Genomic DNA, 15,252 nt, shown 5'->3' on the forward strand with positions numbered 1-15,252 from the left:
TTAAAGGAAAAATTCTGGTGCTAATCCCCTTTTTGGTATCGAAGTCAGATGTTTAGGACCTTTGTGGTCAGGGAGGGGTGCACAGTAGTTTGTAGTTAACCAAAGGTATTTTCAGAAATAGTAAAAAAAAATATTGACCTAAAACCATTTAAAGGGTTTCTTTTTTAAATATGGAAAAACCCAGAGGTGCAGACATGAGCAAATTGAAGACAACCCTCTGCATCATAAACCTTCATTGTAACCTGCTTAGCCATTGTAAGACTGGATCAGATCTGGTTGTGTCCGTATCTTCAAGTATGTCTGTGATATTGGCACAATGGGATCCATCTCACTAGTGACTATAGTATTTTGCTTCACTTCAACCATGGCTAATTGGTAAACATGGTAATTAGAGACTGCCAGAAGTAGCTATGGCATAAACCCTTCCCGAGTAGCCAAATTAAGTTTTCTAGCAAATTCAGAGGTACTTGGCAAGTGGCAAGTCAAAAATAATTTTTAGAAAGGAAAATGTAGGTTAGCATTTAAAAATACTTAATTTCTCTTACTTCCTCTGACTGTCTCAGCCTGTTCAGTATGCCTTCACCATTGGGTAATGGCGCCCTCTGCAGGAGTAAGCTAGGCAGTGAAAAGATTTAGCAAAAAACTTTACACCAAGACACACCTCTAGGGGGCTGTCCCTCACACATTACCCTGAACCATTCAGTACTTTTCTCCAGTTTTCTTGCTGTCTTCGCATCAGGAGTAGGTCTAGGTTTCCCAGCTGGGACCTTTGTCTCAGATTTTTTTCTTTGAAAAATGTTGGTTTTATTTTCCTCACTCACTATCGCTAGTTAGTCAGGGGGATCCTCCTGGGGAACTACAAGAGACAGCCGGGCCGGGCCTCGCACTGGTTAATCTAGATCCTTATGGTGTCCCAGCCTGCAAACGAGCGTGTGCAGGTTATTGGTATGCCCAGGCCTCACCATGACCGTGCCCCTGTGGATGGGAACGAACCTGCGGAGTGCCTTTCTTCGCCTGGATGTCTCAACCTTGGAACGCCCTGTGTTGTAGCATCCCTTCCTGGCGGATGGCACCCCCACTCAGGGTGGGAGGTGTTCCATATCGGAGTGGAACCCCGATCCTTGTTATGGTGAATGATGCTACCTTTGTGTTCCCAGGATAGTCGCCTGTGGGGGAGTCATGTAGGCCCACTCCTAGGGGAAGGCAGAAGTTGTGGTCTCTGTAATGTCCTCCCTGGCTGCTATGAACTACCCCTACCTCCCTGCCCCTTTGGGGGCGTACTGCGGTGAACACTACCTGGTGGGGGGCTAATTACCTTGTCCTGGGGGTCTCTCTGAGGGATCCCCGCAGTGGCCAGCTCTTGGGTTTCTTGACTTTTTGCGCTGTTCGGTTCGGCCGCCATTTTAGGTGAGGGCAGCCTAACTGGCTTCCCTGTTGGGGCAGCAGCCATTTTCTGGTATCTTGGCTGTAGGCAGCCGCCATGCTTTTTGTTCCCATTGAATCTAATAGGCATTCATATTGCTATGGCCCAGGGCGCTGCATCGGCCTCTAGTGATTTGAGGTCACTTTCTTTTGACTACTTCCTCCTCCTGCAGCAGCTCGTGAGAGGGTCTGGTAATTTACACGGTGGGGCTGTTTTATTCAGTTTTTTTCTGGCATTTTACCTTAAAACTGTGCTTTACCTGTTTCTACATCATAAAAAAGGGGACTCTGGTGATGCAGATTTGTGGTGCGGGTCGCAGGAATCGCTAATGTAAAGGACCAGTGTCCCAAAATTTATATTGTCACAAAATTAAGACCCAGAATAGCAAATTCCCCACAGACCTGCTTGTTGCGTTGGGTACTCCTGAAACAACGTCCATGGACTCCTTATCTGCTGCTCTTGCGACCTTTGCGACAAAGGTTGATCTGCTGATGTCTGAACGTACTGTTCAAAAACGGCCGCTGCCCTCTGTTTTCTGACTCAGAGCCTGATTTGGTTGCAACGGACAATGTCCCCCTTGGTGGGTCCCAGTCCTCACATTCTGAAGTGGAGGAGGAGTCCTCCGCTGCGGCGCAGGAACACGCTCTGGTAGAAGCACTTATTCACTCCGTCAGGGAGACTTTGCATATTGATGATGAGCCCGCTCAGTCAGGTAAACCAGGTTCCTTCGGATCCCACAAAGCCCAGAAGTCGGGTCAGGTTTTCCCCTGCCCCGAGGAGTTTCACGAGCTTGTGAACGAACAATGGCGTTGCATCAAGCACATGCTGGTGGTGCCTAAGTGGTTTCAACGCTGCTATCCCTTTGCGGACCCGGTCAACACTCGTTGGACGGTGTCGCCTAAGGTGGACCACACTGTTTCCAGGTTGAATAAATCCACAGTGATGCCCGTGGAGGATTCCCTGGTGTTCAGAGACCCGGCACGTGGAAACGCTTTCCCACCACATGTATTTGGTGGCAGGCTCTCTGCTCAAGCCTTTGTTTGCTTCTGTGATGGTTTCACAAACTGTCACTGAATGGTTCAAGGTGCTTAGGTGCACCTTGGTGGTGGAGTCAGTCCCTCCAACTGTCCTTGACCTGGTGGATCAAATGGCCCAGGCCATAGTATACCTATTTGATGCGGCCCTGGACGAGGCTTCTTTGGTCACAAGGCTATCTGCGGATGGGGTCATACTCTGCCACATTGTTTGGCTAAAAAGCTGGTCGGCTGACCACGTTTCCAAAAAGACTGTATCTGATGTCCCTTATATGGGAGATCAGCCTTTTGGCGATACTTTGGATGAGTTGATCAAGGGTCTTACGGGAGGTAAGAGTACCCTTTTACCCCAAACCTCTAAGGGAAAATCACCGCGTTCTAGGTGGGTTCCTTCGTTCAAAGCTCATCGTGGGTCCTTTTGTGCCTCAGGGGCACAGGAAAAAGGTAAATCCTTCAAGGCTTCTGGCGGTCACGGGAAGCCCAAGGCTGGTCAGTCTGGTGTGGCGGCCCAGTCCTCTTCCGCCTGAAGGGACGCCCTCACCCGTTTCAAGGGTGGGGGGACGTATGCGTTGCTTTCGGGATCCTTGGCTGCCCCAATCCAGGACAGGTGGTTTCACAAACTGATTCGCTGAGGGTACAAGATCGAGTTTCATTCTTGCCCCGCAGAAAGGTTCTTTCCATCAAATCTCCGTCTGTCTCTCCCGATCGTTTGCGGGATCTAACGGGGGCTGTGCAAGATCTTCTTGCCCAAGGAGTCATTGTACCTGTCCCCCGGCGGGGCAGGTTTCAAGGGTTCTATTCCAACCTGTTCACGGTGCCCAGAAAAGAGGGCAGAGTGCGTCCGATTCTGGACCTCAAGTCTCTGAACCGCTTTGTGCGGGTGCAGAAGTTCCGAATGGAATCCATCTGGCTGGTGGTGGTGTCTTTAAGTCAGGGAGATTTTCTCGCCTCCATCGACTTAAAGGATGCGTATCTGCACATCCCTATCTACGAAGGTCATCAGCGGTATCTCCGCATCGCAGTGGCAGAGGACCATTTTCAATTTGTGGCATTACCCTTTGATCTAGCTTCGGCTCCCAGGGTATTCACCAAGGTTTTGGCCCCGGTGCTAGCTCTGCTGCGCAAGAGGGGGATTGCGGTCCTCGGTTATCTGGACGATCTCCTGTTGAGGGCGAGCTCGTGTGCCACTCTGTGGAGCGATCTGACAGTCACGGTTCAGGCGCTCCAGGAGTTCGGGTGGACCATCAACTTCCAGAAGTCGGCACTGACCCCGTCAGTCCGTCTTTTACCTGGGGATGGTCCTGGACTCCGCTCAAGCGAAGGTTTTTCTCCCAGAGGAAAAACTTCTAACTTTGCAGGGCGAGATCAGGTCTCTCAGGGACAACTATTTTTCTTCTCTACGGACCTGCATACGGTCCATGGGTCTGATAGTTTCAGCCTTCAAAGCCATCCCATTTGCTCAGTTTCACACAAGGACTCTGCAAGCAGAAATTCTTGCCAGGTGGAACAGGGATCCTCCGTCTTTGGACAGAAGGAATGTTTGAGTCGTTTTACGAGCACGGATCTTTCGTGGTGGCTCCTATCACCCGCTTTGTCCCAGGGCAAGTCCTTCCTGCTTCTGATGTGGACGGTGATCACCACAGATGCCAGCCTGTCAGGCTGGGGTGGTGTCCTGGACACTCTTGTGTGCCCATGGGACGTGCTCGGCAGTGGAATCCTCCTTGCTGATCAATGTCTTGGAGCTCTTGGCGATCAAGCTATGCTTGTTCCATTGGGCAAATCGGCTGCACGGTCGCCCGGTTCGTGTTCAAACGGACAACGCCACAGTGGTGGCTTACCTCAATCACCAAGGGGCACCAAGAGTGCCAGGGAGGTGGCCGAGATCTTGTCTTGGGCCGAGGCACATGTTCCAGCGCTTTCGGCTGTTCACAATTCGGGAGTGGAAAACTAGCAGGCGGACTATCTTGAGTCATCAATCCTTGGATCAGGGGGAATGGTCCCTGCATCCGGAGGTGTTTCATCTTCTGTGTGCCCGGTGGGGGACCCCGGACATGGATCTGTTCGTGTCCCGGTTCAACAAAAAGGTGGGAAGGTTTGTGGCAAGAGCCTGCGATCCTCTGGCGGATGCCACGGGCGTGTTGGTGGTGCCCTGGCATAGGTACCGGCTGATTTATGCCCTACCTCCGATTCAACTATTGTCCAGGTTGCTCCGCATTTTGGCATTGGAACAGGTGCAAGTAATTCTGGTCACTCCAGACTGGCCTCGTCGGTCTTGTTACACGAACCTCGTGCAGATGGTTGTCGAGCCATCTGGCGGCTTCCGCTGAGAGACGATCTACTGTTTCAAGGGCCGATCTTCCATCCTGCTTTACAGTCTCTGGCTTTAATGGCGTTGCTGTTGAAAGCCAAGTGTTGAGAGACAAGGGTCTCTCGGCTGCTGTCATTCCTACCTTGCTCAAGGCTCGGAAGACTACCTCCAGGAAGATTTACCATCGTACCTGGAAGGCATATATTACTTGGTGTGAGTCGCAAGGGTTTCATCCACGCTCCTTTTAGGTGGCGAGGGTTTTGGCCTTCCTGCAGGAAGATGTGGACCAGTGTTTGTTTGGCGCTGGGGACGATCAAAGGTCAGTTGTCGACCTTAGCCATTTTCTGCCAGCGTCCCTTGGCGACTAATTCCTTGATTTGCATCTTTGTTCAAGGGGTGCGTCATCTGGCTCCACCGCGGAGGGCTCCTTTACCTCCGTGGGACCTGAATTTGGTCTTGTCCTTTTTACAACGGACACCCTTTTGAGAACATCAGAGAAATAGCTCTGCCTGTATTGTCCCAGAAGGTGGCCTTTCGGGTTGCCATCACTGCTGCTCAAAGTGTCACAACTGGCGGCTCTGTCTTGCCGCTGACCTTATCTGGTGATTCATCGGGATAAAGTGGTCCTGCGACCTAATCCGTCTTTTGGAATATTATGGAAAGATCCGCGCTTAGGATAGAGGAGGGTAGTAGGGTAAGGGCACTAAAAAAGGTCAATCGGCTGCAGCCCACTTCGAAATATATAATCCCAAAGGATTATACACTGAATATACAGAAAAGGAGGGAAGTGTATGGCGCTGCCAATATGTGTGTTATATTTTTATTGGCAATACACTCCTTTTTTAAGGCATTTATTTTTATATATATATATTATATATATATATATATATATATATATACACCTTGAATTTGTAATTTTTTATCACTTTGTTATTGGTACACTACATTTTTTTTATCACTTTTTTACGTTTTTTGGGACCTTTCAAGGCTGATACCTTCTGTTGATCACTTCCTAGCACTGTTCACTTTATTCACGCAGCCGGGTTCCAATATCTTTTGTCACATTCATTATATTGAATATACTCCTGGAGGATTTATTAATAATTTTTATTTTTAAAATATTTTTTTCTTGCTTCACGGTATAACGATTTTCTACACCACATTTATCTATTTATTCTGGCTCACTTTATATACATCTGTATACTTCAACGATTGTGGGCACATTTTTCTTTCTTCTTTGGGTGGTGCTTACCACTCATACTGCACATATCACAATATCACTTTTCTCACCTGCACTTGAGAAGCACCAAGTTTTATTAATTTTACATTGTTTTATACATGTTATAGCATCTTATATTTAATTAATGCCGTTTTATATGAATATGAGTTTTATGTGATATCACGTTATATTACTGCACTTTTACAACAAAAATAATACACCAGGTATAATAATTTAATAACCACTTTATTTATTGCACACATATTGGCAGCGCCATACACTTCCCTCCTTTTCTGCCTAATCCGTCTTTTCTCCCCAAGGTGGTGTCGGATTTCCACCTTAACGAGGATATTGTGTTGCCTTTGCTTTGCGCGAAGCCCAAGCATCCGAAAGAATTTGCCTTACATTCTTTGGATGTGGTCCGGGCGATTAGGGTTTACCTGTCGGCCACGGAGTCCTTCTGTAAGTCTGATTCACTGTCCTTCCCGAGGGACCTCAGAAGGGTTCGGCTGTGTCTGCTGCAACCATTTCCAAATGGATTAGACAGACTATTGTTCAGGCCTATTCTCTAAAGGGTCAGGTGCCTCCTTTGCCTGTGAGGGCACACTCTATTAGAGCCGTTAGTGCCTCTTGGGCTTTTCGCCATCAGGCTTCTGTGGTTTAGGTGTGCAAAGTGGCGACTTGGTCGTCTGTGTACACTTTCACAAAATTCTACAGAATTTATGTAATGACATCCTCGGGTGCTTCCTTTGGCCGCAAACTTCTGAGCGCGGCGGTTGTTTGAGGAGATGTTATGTCTCTTCTTGGGGTGAATTTTGTTCTGGGGTTGGCTCCTGTTGAGCTTCTGTTGCCCTGTTGGCTCAGTTTTGTCTCTGGCCTTGTCGACGCGTTGCCTTTTTTCTTTGGTTGCGTATTTCCCACCCCTCACACCTGCACTGCTTTGGGACATCCCAATGAAGGCATACTGAACGGGCTGCGACTGTCAGAGGACTCAGAGAAAAGAGTTTTATGGTAAGTTCTTAGAAAAACTCTTAATTATTTACCCTCAGCTTTTTAAGCTGGTGAATTAATTTCTTTAGTTCCCCTCTGCAACCCAAAGTAGTAGCTGTTCAGCCTACTACCTTTTGGGTGGATAATTTTACCACAGTTTTGTAAGAAGAAAGCAAAATTAATTTTTCCATCTCGTCTTGTGATATTAAGTTTAAAGAAGATGCTCTCATTGGTTGCTGAGCTGATGTTTTAAAGTATTTTTGACAGTTGAAAAGCAGATTTAGCCCGGTTCACATTGATGCTACTTTGAAATCTTGCTACTTTTTTTTGGAGTAGCACGATTTCAAAGTAGGTCAGCAAGATTTCAGGGGCTACTTTTAAAGACACCTGTGCAGCTTCATACACACGTCTCTTGAAGTCGGACCTGAAATCAGCAAAAGTAGTGCAGGAACTACTTTCACAAATCGTTGCTGCAACGCACACATTTGAACGATGCCATTACCCGGCAATAGACTGCAACTTGTCATACAATTTGACCTGTCGAAATCAACAAATTGCTCCAATGTGAATGAGGGCTTAAAAGCCATGACAAGAAATAGATCGTACCAAAATAAAAATGCAGGGTGAAGGGAGGGGGCAAAATTACTAATCCATTTACAATCCCACATTTATCTGATGGGATGTCGTTCTTATAATCCACTCCTATTCTCCATCAAAGTCTTTGGGACTGCTGATATGAGTACAATAGCTCTCTCGAATCATACCTGCACCCAGCCCCAAAGGCTCGATTGTACTCCATACCCCTGGACTTAAGAGCTAGATCTTCCTTGTCTATTAACCTGTTAAAAAAAAAAAAAACCTCTTGGCCTATCATACATTTTGTTCGTTCATTGACTGACACAGCTTCTCCATTTCTCCATAGCTCAGAACCATAGGGATTATATCACCCCCCTACAGCAGTAGGACACTAGGCAGAAGGTGGTATACTCCCCCTCTCTATTGGTCTTTAGTTTTTTCCTGCCTTGTCAGGAGTAAGGACCTAGTTCCCTGCTGGGATCTCTGGCCCTGGCAATTTTTTCCTTTTTAAATGGCTTCCCCCCCCCTACGAGAACTACAGTCAACTGCTGGACTGGACAATCTAAATCCAGTGGTCACCCCCAGTCTGGCCTGCGAGCATGTGCAGACCATAGCTCCTCGAGAGGTTTCAAGCGGCCCTGGTCTGGTAAGCCAGGAGCGGGATTCTCTCTCTAGACCAGGGGACAAGGCTCCTTCAGCATGAAGGTGGGCCCTCACCCATGCCTGGGGGTGGGGGGATGTCTTCGCTGGTTTCTGGGCCTGGGGACCTCCTTGGTAACCGACAAGTGCGTCTACGAAGTGATACTGTCATGTTACAAGATAGCTTTGTTCTTTCCCTGCGGAAGGGTTCTTCCCTTCCAATGTGCATCTGGACCGATGGCAAGCTCTCTTCGGGGCGGTGCAAGACCTGCTGCTTCAGGGTCTGATTGTCCAGGTTCTGGTACCAGAACGATTTCAGGGTTTTTATTCAAACCTGTTCATGGTCCCAAAGAAGGAGGGCAAGGTACCTCTGATTATAGACCTCAAGGCCCCAAACTGCTTGTGCGGGGACAGAAGTTCAGAATGAGGTCCATTCGCACGGTGGTGGCGGCATCCCTACATCAAGGGGATTTTCTTTCCTCTATCAACATCAAGAATGGATACCTGCACATTCCAATATGTGCACTAAACCAGGACTTTCTCCTTTTTCTTCTAGAAGAACATTATCCGGTCGTGGTGTTATGCTTTAGTCTCGCTTCTTCTCCAGTCTTCACAAGTGTTAGCCCCGGTTCTGACATTGCTATGTCAGCAGGGGATTTCAGTACTGGGCTATCTGGACGACCTCCTCTTGTGAGCAGAGTACTCTACTTCCTTGATGGCCAATGTGGAGATCACTTTACAGACCCTGAAGGCGTTCGGTTGGCTTCTAAATTACCAGAAGTCTGCTCTGATTCCATCCAGGAAGTTGGATTATCTGGGTCTGACTCTGGATTCAGCTCTAGCCAGAGTGTTCCTTCCTTTGGACAAACTTAAGAAGTTGCATGCTGCTATTCATCTCCTGTTATCCAGCAGATGGTCCTATCTGCAGAGTTGCTTGTGGGTGCTGGGCCTGATGGTATCTACCTTCGAGGCGGTCCCATTTGCACAGTTCCATACGAGGTCCCTTCAAAAGGAGATCATGGTACAAAGGGACAAGTGTCCGAAGTCTCTGGACAATCCGATCCAGCTGACCTGGGAAACCAGGGGGTCTATGGTCTGGTGGCTTCGCTCTTCGACAGGGCGAGTCTTACCTTGTATTGGACAGTGTTTACCACGGTTGCCAGACTGTCCAGGTGGGGAGATGGCCTGGGACTGAGCTCTGCTCAGGGTTGTTGGATGTTGGAGGAGTCCAGACTATCGATCAATGTCTTGGAATTTCAGGTGCTCAGGCTGTGCCTGGATCACTGGCTAATCGCCTCCAGGGGCTTCTGGTGTGGATTCAGTCGCGTAATGCCACGGCGATGGCTTATGTCAGTCACCAGGGATGAACAAAGAGTGTTGGCAGCCCTGGAAGTAGCCGGCATTCTCTGGGTGGGCAGAACGCATCGTTCCGGCCCTTTCCGCCATACACATTCTAGCAGTGGAAAACTGTCAGGCGGACTATCTCAGTAGGCAGGCTTTGGACTAGGAGTATTTTCATCTAGACATGTTTTATCAGATATATGTCTGCTGGGACACCCCCAAGGTGGATCTGTTGGCGTCCCGTCACAACAGCAAGGTGCTGAGGCTTGTGACAAGGTCACAGGATCCTCTGGTGGATGCCTCAGATGCTCTGGTGGCCCCATGGGGCCAGTATCGTCTGATCTCACTTACAATTCCACTTACTCCCCTGCAGCTCCTCTTACTGTTGGGGTCCCCCCAAGGTTCTGTCCTTGGATCGCTACTATTCTCAATCTATACCTCCTCCCTGGGTCAGCTAATAGCCTCCCATGGCTTCCACTACCATTTCTATGCTGATGACACCCAAATCTACCTCTCTACCCCTCAGCTCACCCCATCAGTCTCCTCCCTCATCACTGATCTACTAATGCCCTGTACACACTATCAGATTATCTGAAGACTTTTGTCTGCAGACTTACCAAAACCATATAATATGAGGTCAAACCTAAACACTTTCAATTTGTATGCAATCCGGCAGGCCCTTGCACTACATAGAAAAGGTAAATCTGAAGACAAAAGTCTTCAGATAATCTGATAGTGTGTACAGGGCATAACAGACATATCAGCCTGGATGTCTCACCACTTCCTCAAACTGAATCTATCTAAAACCAAGCTCATAATATTTCCTCCTCCACGTGCCCCTTCCCCGGAATTCTCTATCAAGATCGATGGAACAGCTATCAGTCCTTCCACACATGCCAGGGTGCTAGGGGAAACCCTGAACTCTGCACTGTCCTTTCAGGCTCACATCCAATCCCTGTCCAAATCATGCCACTTAAACCTCCAACATTGCTAGAATACGGTCCTTTTTAACCAATGACACCACCAAGCTTTTAATGCACGCCCTGGCTATCTCTTGCCTCGACTATTGCAACTCCCTCCTCATTGGATTACCCTTACATAGATTATCCCCCCTTCAATCCATAATAAATGCTGCTGCAAGACTTATCCACCTTACCAACCGTTTAGTGTCCTCCACCCCTCTCTGCCAATCCCTTCACTGGCTTCCACTCACCCAACGAATAAAATTGATGTCTAAACTGCTGGCAACAAAAGTGAGTACACCACTAAATGACAATGTCCAAATTGGGCCCAAAGTGTCAATATTTTGTGTAGCCACCATTATTTTCCAGCACAGCCTTGATCCTCTTGGGCATGGAGTTCACCAGAGCTTCACAAGTTACCATCGGTGTCCTCTTCCACTCCTCCATGACGACATCACGGAGCTGGTGAATGTTAGAGACCTTGCGCTCCTCCACCTTCCATTTGAGGATACCCCACAGATGCTCAATATTGTTTAGGGCTGGAGACATGCTTGGCCAGTCCAGCACCTTTACCCTCAGCTTCTTTAGCAAGTCAATGGTCACCTTGGAGGTGTGTTTGGGGTTTTTTTTCATGTTGGAATACTGCCCTGCGGCTCAGTCTCCGAAGGGAGGAGATCATGTTCTGCTTCAGTATGTCATAGTACATGTTGGCATTCATGGTTCCCTCAATGAACTGTAGCACCCCAGTGCTGGCAGCACTCATGCAGCCCCAGACAATGACACTCCCACCACTTGACTGTAGGCAAAACACACTTGTCTTTGTACTCCTCATCTGGTTGACGCCACACACGCTTGACACCATCTGAACCAAACAGGTTTATCTTGGTCTCATCAGACCACAGGACATGGTTCCAGTGCCAGGGGGTGTTTGGCTCATCACTATTCAGGAGTTAATTAAACTGCAAAGGCATTAATTAATTCAACATAGCACACTTACTTTCTAAAATCTTGATTAACATCATAGAGGAGCCAAGTGTGGCATTCAGGAGTGCTTTTCATACAAAGTCCAAGGTTCAGGAGTGCTTTATGTACAGAGTGCTAGGTTCAGGAGTGCATTTCATACACAGTGCAAGGTTCAGGAGTGCGTTACGTACAGAGTGCAGGATTCAGGAGTGCATTTCAAACAGAGTGCTAAGTTCAGGAATGTGTTGTGTACAAAGTGCAAGGTTCAGGAATGTGTTATGTTCAGAGTGCAAGGTTGAGGAGTGCCTATCATACAGAGTGCAGGGTACAGAAGTGTGTTTCATACAGAGTGCAAGGTTCAGGAGTGCATTTTGTACAGAGTGCAAGGTTCAGGAGCACGTTTCGTACAGAGTGCAAGGTTCAGGAGTGCATTTCGTACAGAGTGCAAGGTTCAGAGTGCAAGGTTCAGGAGTGCGTTTCCTACAGAGTGCGAGGTTCAGGAGTGCGTTTCCTACAGAGTGCGAGGTTCAGGAGTGCGTTTCCTACAGAGTGCGAGGTTCAGGAGTGCGTTTCCTACAGAGTGCGAGGTTCAGGAGTGCGTTTCCTACAGAGTGCAAGGTTCAGGAGTGCGTTTCGTATAGAGTGTAAGGTTCAGGAGTTAGTTAAACTGCAAAGACACCAATTATATAAACATAGCACATTTATGTTCTGAAATCTTGATTAACAGCATATAAGAGCGGAGACAAGAACTCAGGCATCAGATGGATAACAAATGAATGTAGCCGAGCAGGACATGCAGCAGAGTAAATATCTAGCACAGCCAGGGATTGGTGGGGAGAGAGTGAGTGCAGCTTTTAAATCCAAGCTCTGATGTTGGTGATTGGCGGGGCCGATATGCATCAGGTGCCGTGTTCCCTTTGTCAGGCAACCCGTGCATAGACAAACAGCTGGCATTTATACATTGCTGGCCAGGGAAGAAGGTGATAAGGGGCAGAATCAATCGGAACTACTACTTGTGCACCTGCAGAGGTGTATAGTTCAAGTTTATTATACATGGCTGTGGGTGCACATGCAGTGATTACAATTGGTCCTGCCTCTTGCAATGTATAAATGCTGGCTGTTTGTTTATGCACTGGTTGCCTGACAAAGGGGAGGCAGAACACCTGAAATGGATATAGGCCGCCTCTCATCCCCAACATACCAAAAAAAGAAAAAAGTCTGCATACTGCCTGAACCCAGGACAAATACTGTATATCTCTAAACCTGGACCCAACCTGTTACGTACCTGATGGTGGAACCTGACATGTGGAGGTAGGCTTCTCTTACACCTCTGGCTCAGAAGCCCTGGTAAAGTGACAGGTGTGCCAGAGCACAGAGTGGGCACGAGTGCCTGACTGGTCTTCCATTGCAAAATGCTGATGAGCAGGCTGTGAATTCCAGTCCGGCAAAAAGATAGGCTGGAAACTAGAGATCGACTGATTATCGGCAACACCGTTATATCGGGGGCCGATATGCACTTTCCACAATATATCTGTATCGGCCTTTGGATTTACCGATATTGCAGATATTTTCATGACGTCATTCCGTATGTTGCGTGCACACGTTCTGCCTTCTAACATCGGCTCCCACGCCTGCGCGGCCCATACGTGACGCCATTTCACCGCGTTCTGCACTTAAGACCGCCTCACACAGCCTCGTGATACAGCCAGCTGCAATCCAGTCCAGTCACGCTGCCAGCCATCCATCCACCCACAGGCCTTTGCCTCAGCCACCTACCACAACAGGGTGCCAGCCCAGCGAGCAAGCAACCAGCCACCCAGATAACAGCAAGTCAGCCACCCGCCACCGTGACCAGTGTTCCAGCAAGCCAGCTACCTGCCACAACAGGCCAGGGTGAGTGAGTGACACCGAGCAAGCCACCCACACAACAGGATGACCCCAAGCCAGCCCCCCCACCACAGTGTTGCAGCAAGCCAGCCACCCATAACAGGGTGACACCAAGCCAGCCAGCCACCACAGTGTTCCTGCAAGCCAGCCACCCATAACAGGGTGACACCAAGCCAGCCCCCCATAACAGGGTGACACCAATCCAGCCAGCCACCACAGTATTCGTGCAAGCCAGCTACCCATAACAGGGTGACACCAAGCCAGCCACCCACCACAGTGTTCCTGCAAGCCAGCCACCCATAACAGGGTGACACCAAGCAAGCCAACCAGGTACCACAAGCTGTTCCTGAAAGCCAGCCACCCATAATAGGGTGACACAAAGCCAGCCACCCACCACAGTGTTCCTGCAAGCCAGCCACCAATAACAAGGTGACACCAGTCACCAAGCCAGCCAGTCACCCATAACAGGGTGACACCAAGCCAGCCAACCAGCCACCACAGACTGTTCCTGAAGCCAGCCACCAATAACAAGGTCACACTAGTCACCAAGCCAGCCAGCCACCCATTACAGGGTGACACCAAGCCAGCCAGCCACCACAGTGTTCCTGTAAGCCAGCCACCCATAACAGGGTGACACCAAGCCAGCCAGCCAGTGCCACCACAGTGTTCCTGCAAGCCAGCCACCACAGTGTTCCGGCAAGGAAGCCACCCACAACAGGGTGACACCAAGCCAGCCACACTGCCAGGCGTCAGCCACCAACCCACAACAGGATGCCAGTGCCAGCATCAGCAGCAACTTCAGCAAGCCATTTCTTTAATCTTTTTTGTGTTTTTCAAGTTGAAATGGATGTAAAAAGTAAAAGTGTGGTCTGGGACTATTTCTTTTCTTAACTATCTCCAGGAAAAGCAGCAGTGTGCAACACATGTTCAAACAACATAAGCATGGGATCAGTAACTGCAAAAAACAAAAATACGTCAAATCTTTGGGCCCATCTAATAGTTCATCATATTGAATTGTATCATGCAGCACAGAAAAAACAAAATTAATATCAATGTGATTTTAATTCAATACCTCCTCCACAATCCCAGGCAACAATAACAGATATGTTTGTGAAAAAAAAACAGATGTCAATGTCTAGATTCAGATGGAAAATCCCAACCGCCTTTACAGAGTAATCACAGAGATGATTGTCATTGATAACCAGCCATTTACAATGGTGTCTGACTCAGGATTTAAGCGGTTGATGTCCATGCTTGAGCCAATCTACACACTGAAGAGTGAGAAGTAGGAGTTGACCGGCCGGCAGGTGGTGCTGTGGAGCAGAGGAGCAGAGCGTGGGATCAGAGGCTTACAGGGCGTGCAGGAGAGAGGAGTGTGTGAGGAGTGTGTGCGTGACCGACCGCGTGTAAGTAACCCCCCCCCCCAGGACAGCAGCGGCGGGGAGCGGCGCTCGAACCCCCCCCCCGAAGCAAAAGCGAGCGGCGAGCGGGTCGGTAACCCCCCCTCTCTTGTTGCGGGTGGCGAGTGGTGCAGTAAACCCCCCCCCCTTTTGCGGCGGGCGGCGAGTGGTGCGGAACCCCCCCCCCCCCCCCAGACAGAGAGGGAGCAGAGGAGACTAGCGGAGCAAAGGCTGACCGGGAAGTGACAGAGGGAGGCGGGTGCAGAGCGGAGACTGACCGACTGAGGGAGAAATCACCGCCAGGAACTGCTAGTGACAGGCTTAAAGGGACACACACTAGGTAAGTAAGACTGGTGACTGAGATTGTACACTGACTGAGGGTGTAGTGTAGTACCTGAGTATCTCTGAGTACCTATTGCTACCTGAGTTTCTGGGAGTACCTATTGCTACCTGAAGTGTCTGGGAGTACCTATTGCTACCTGAAGTGTCTGGGAGTACCTATTGCTACCT

The sequence above is a fragment of the Pelophylax lessonae genome (genome assembly GCF_965119305.1).
Source record: "Pelophylax lessonae genome assembly, chromosome: 13".
Classification (NCBI taxonomy): domain Eukaryota; kingdom Metazoa; phylum Chordata; class Amphibia; order Anura; family Ranidae; genus Pelophylax; species Pelophylax lessonae.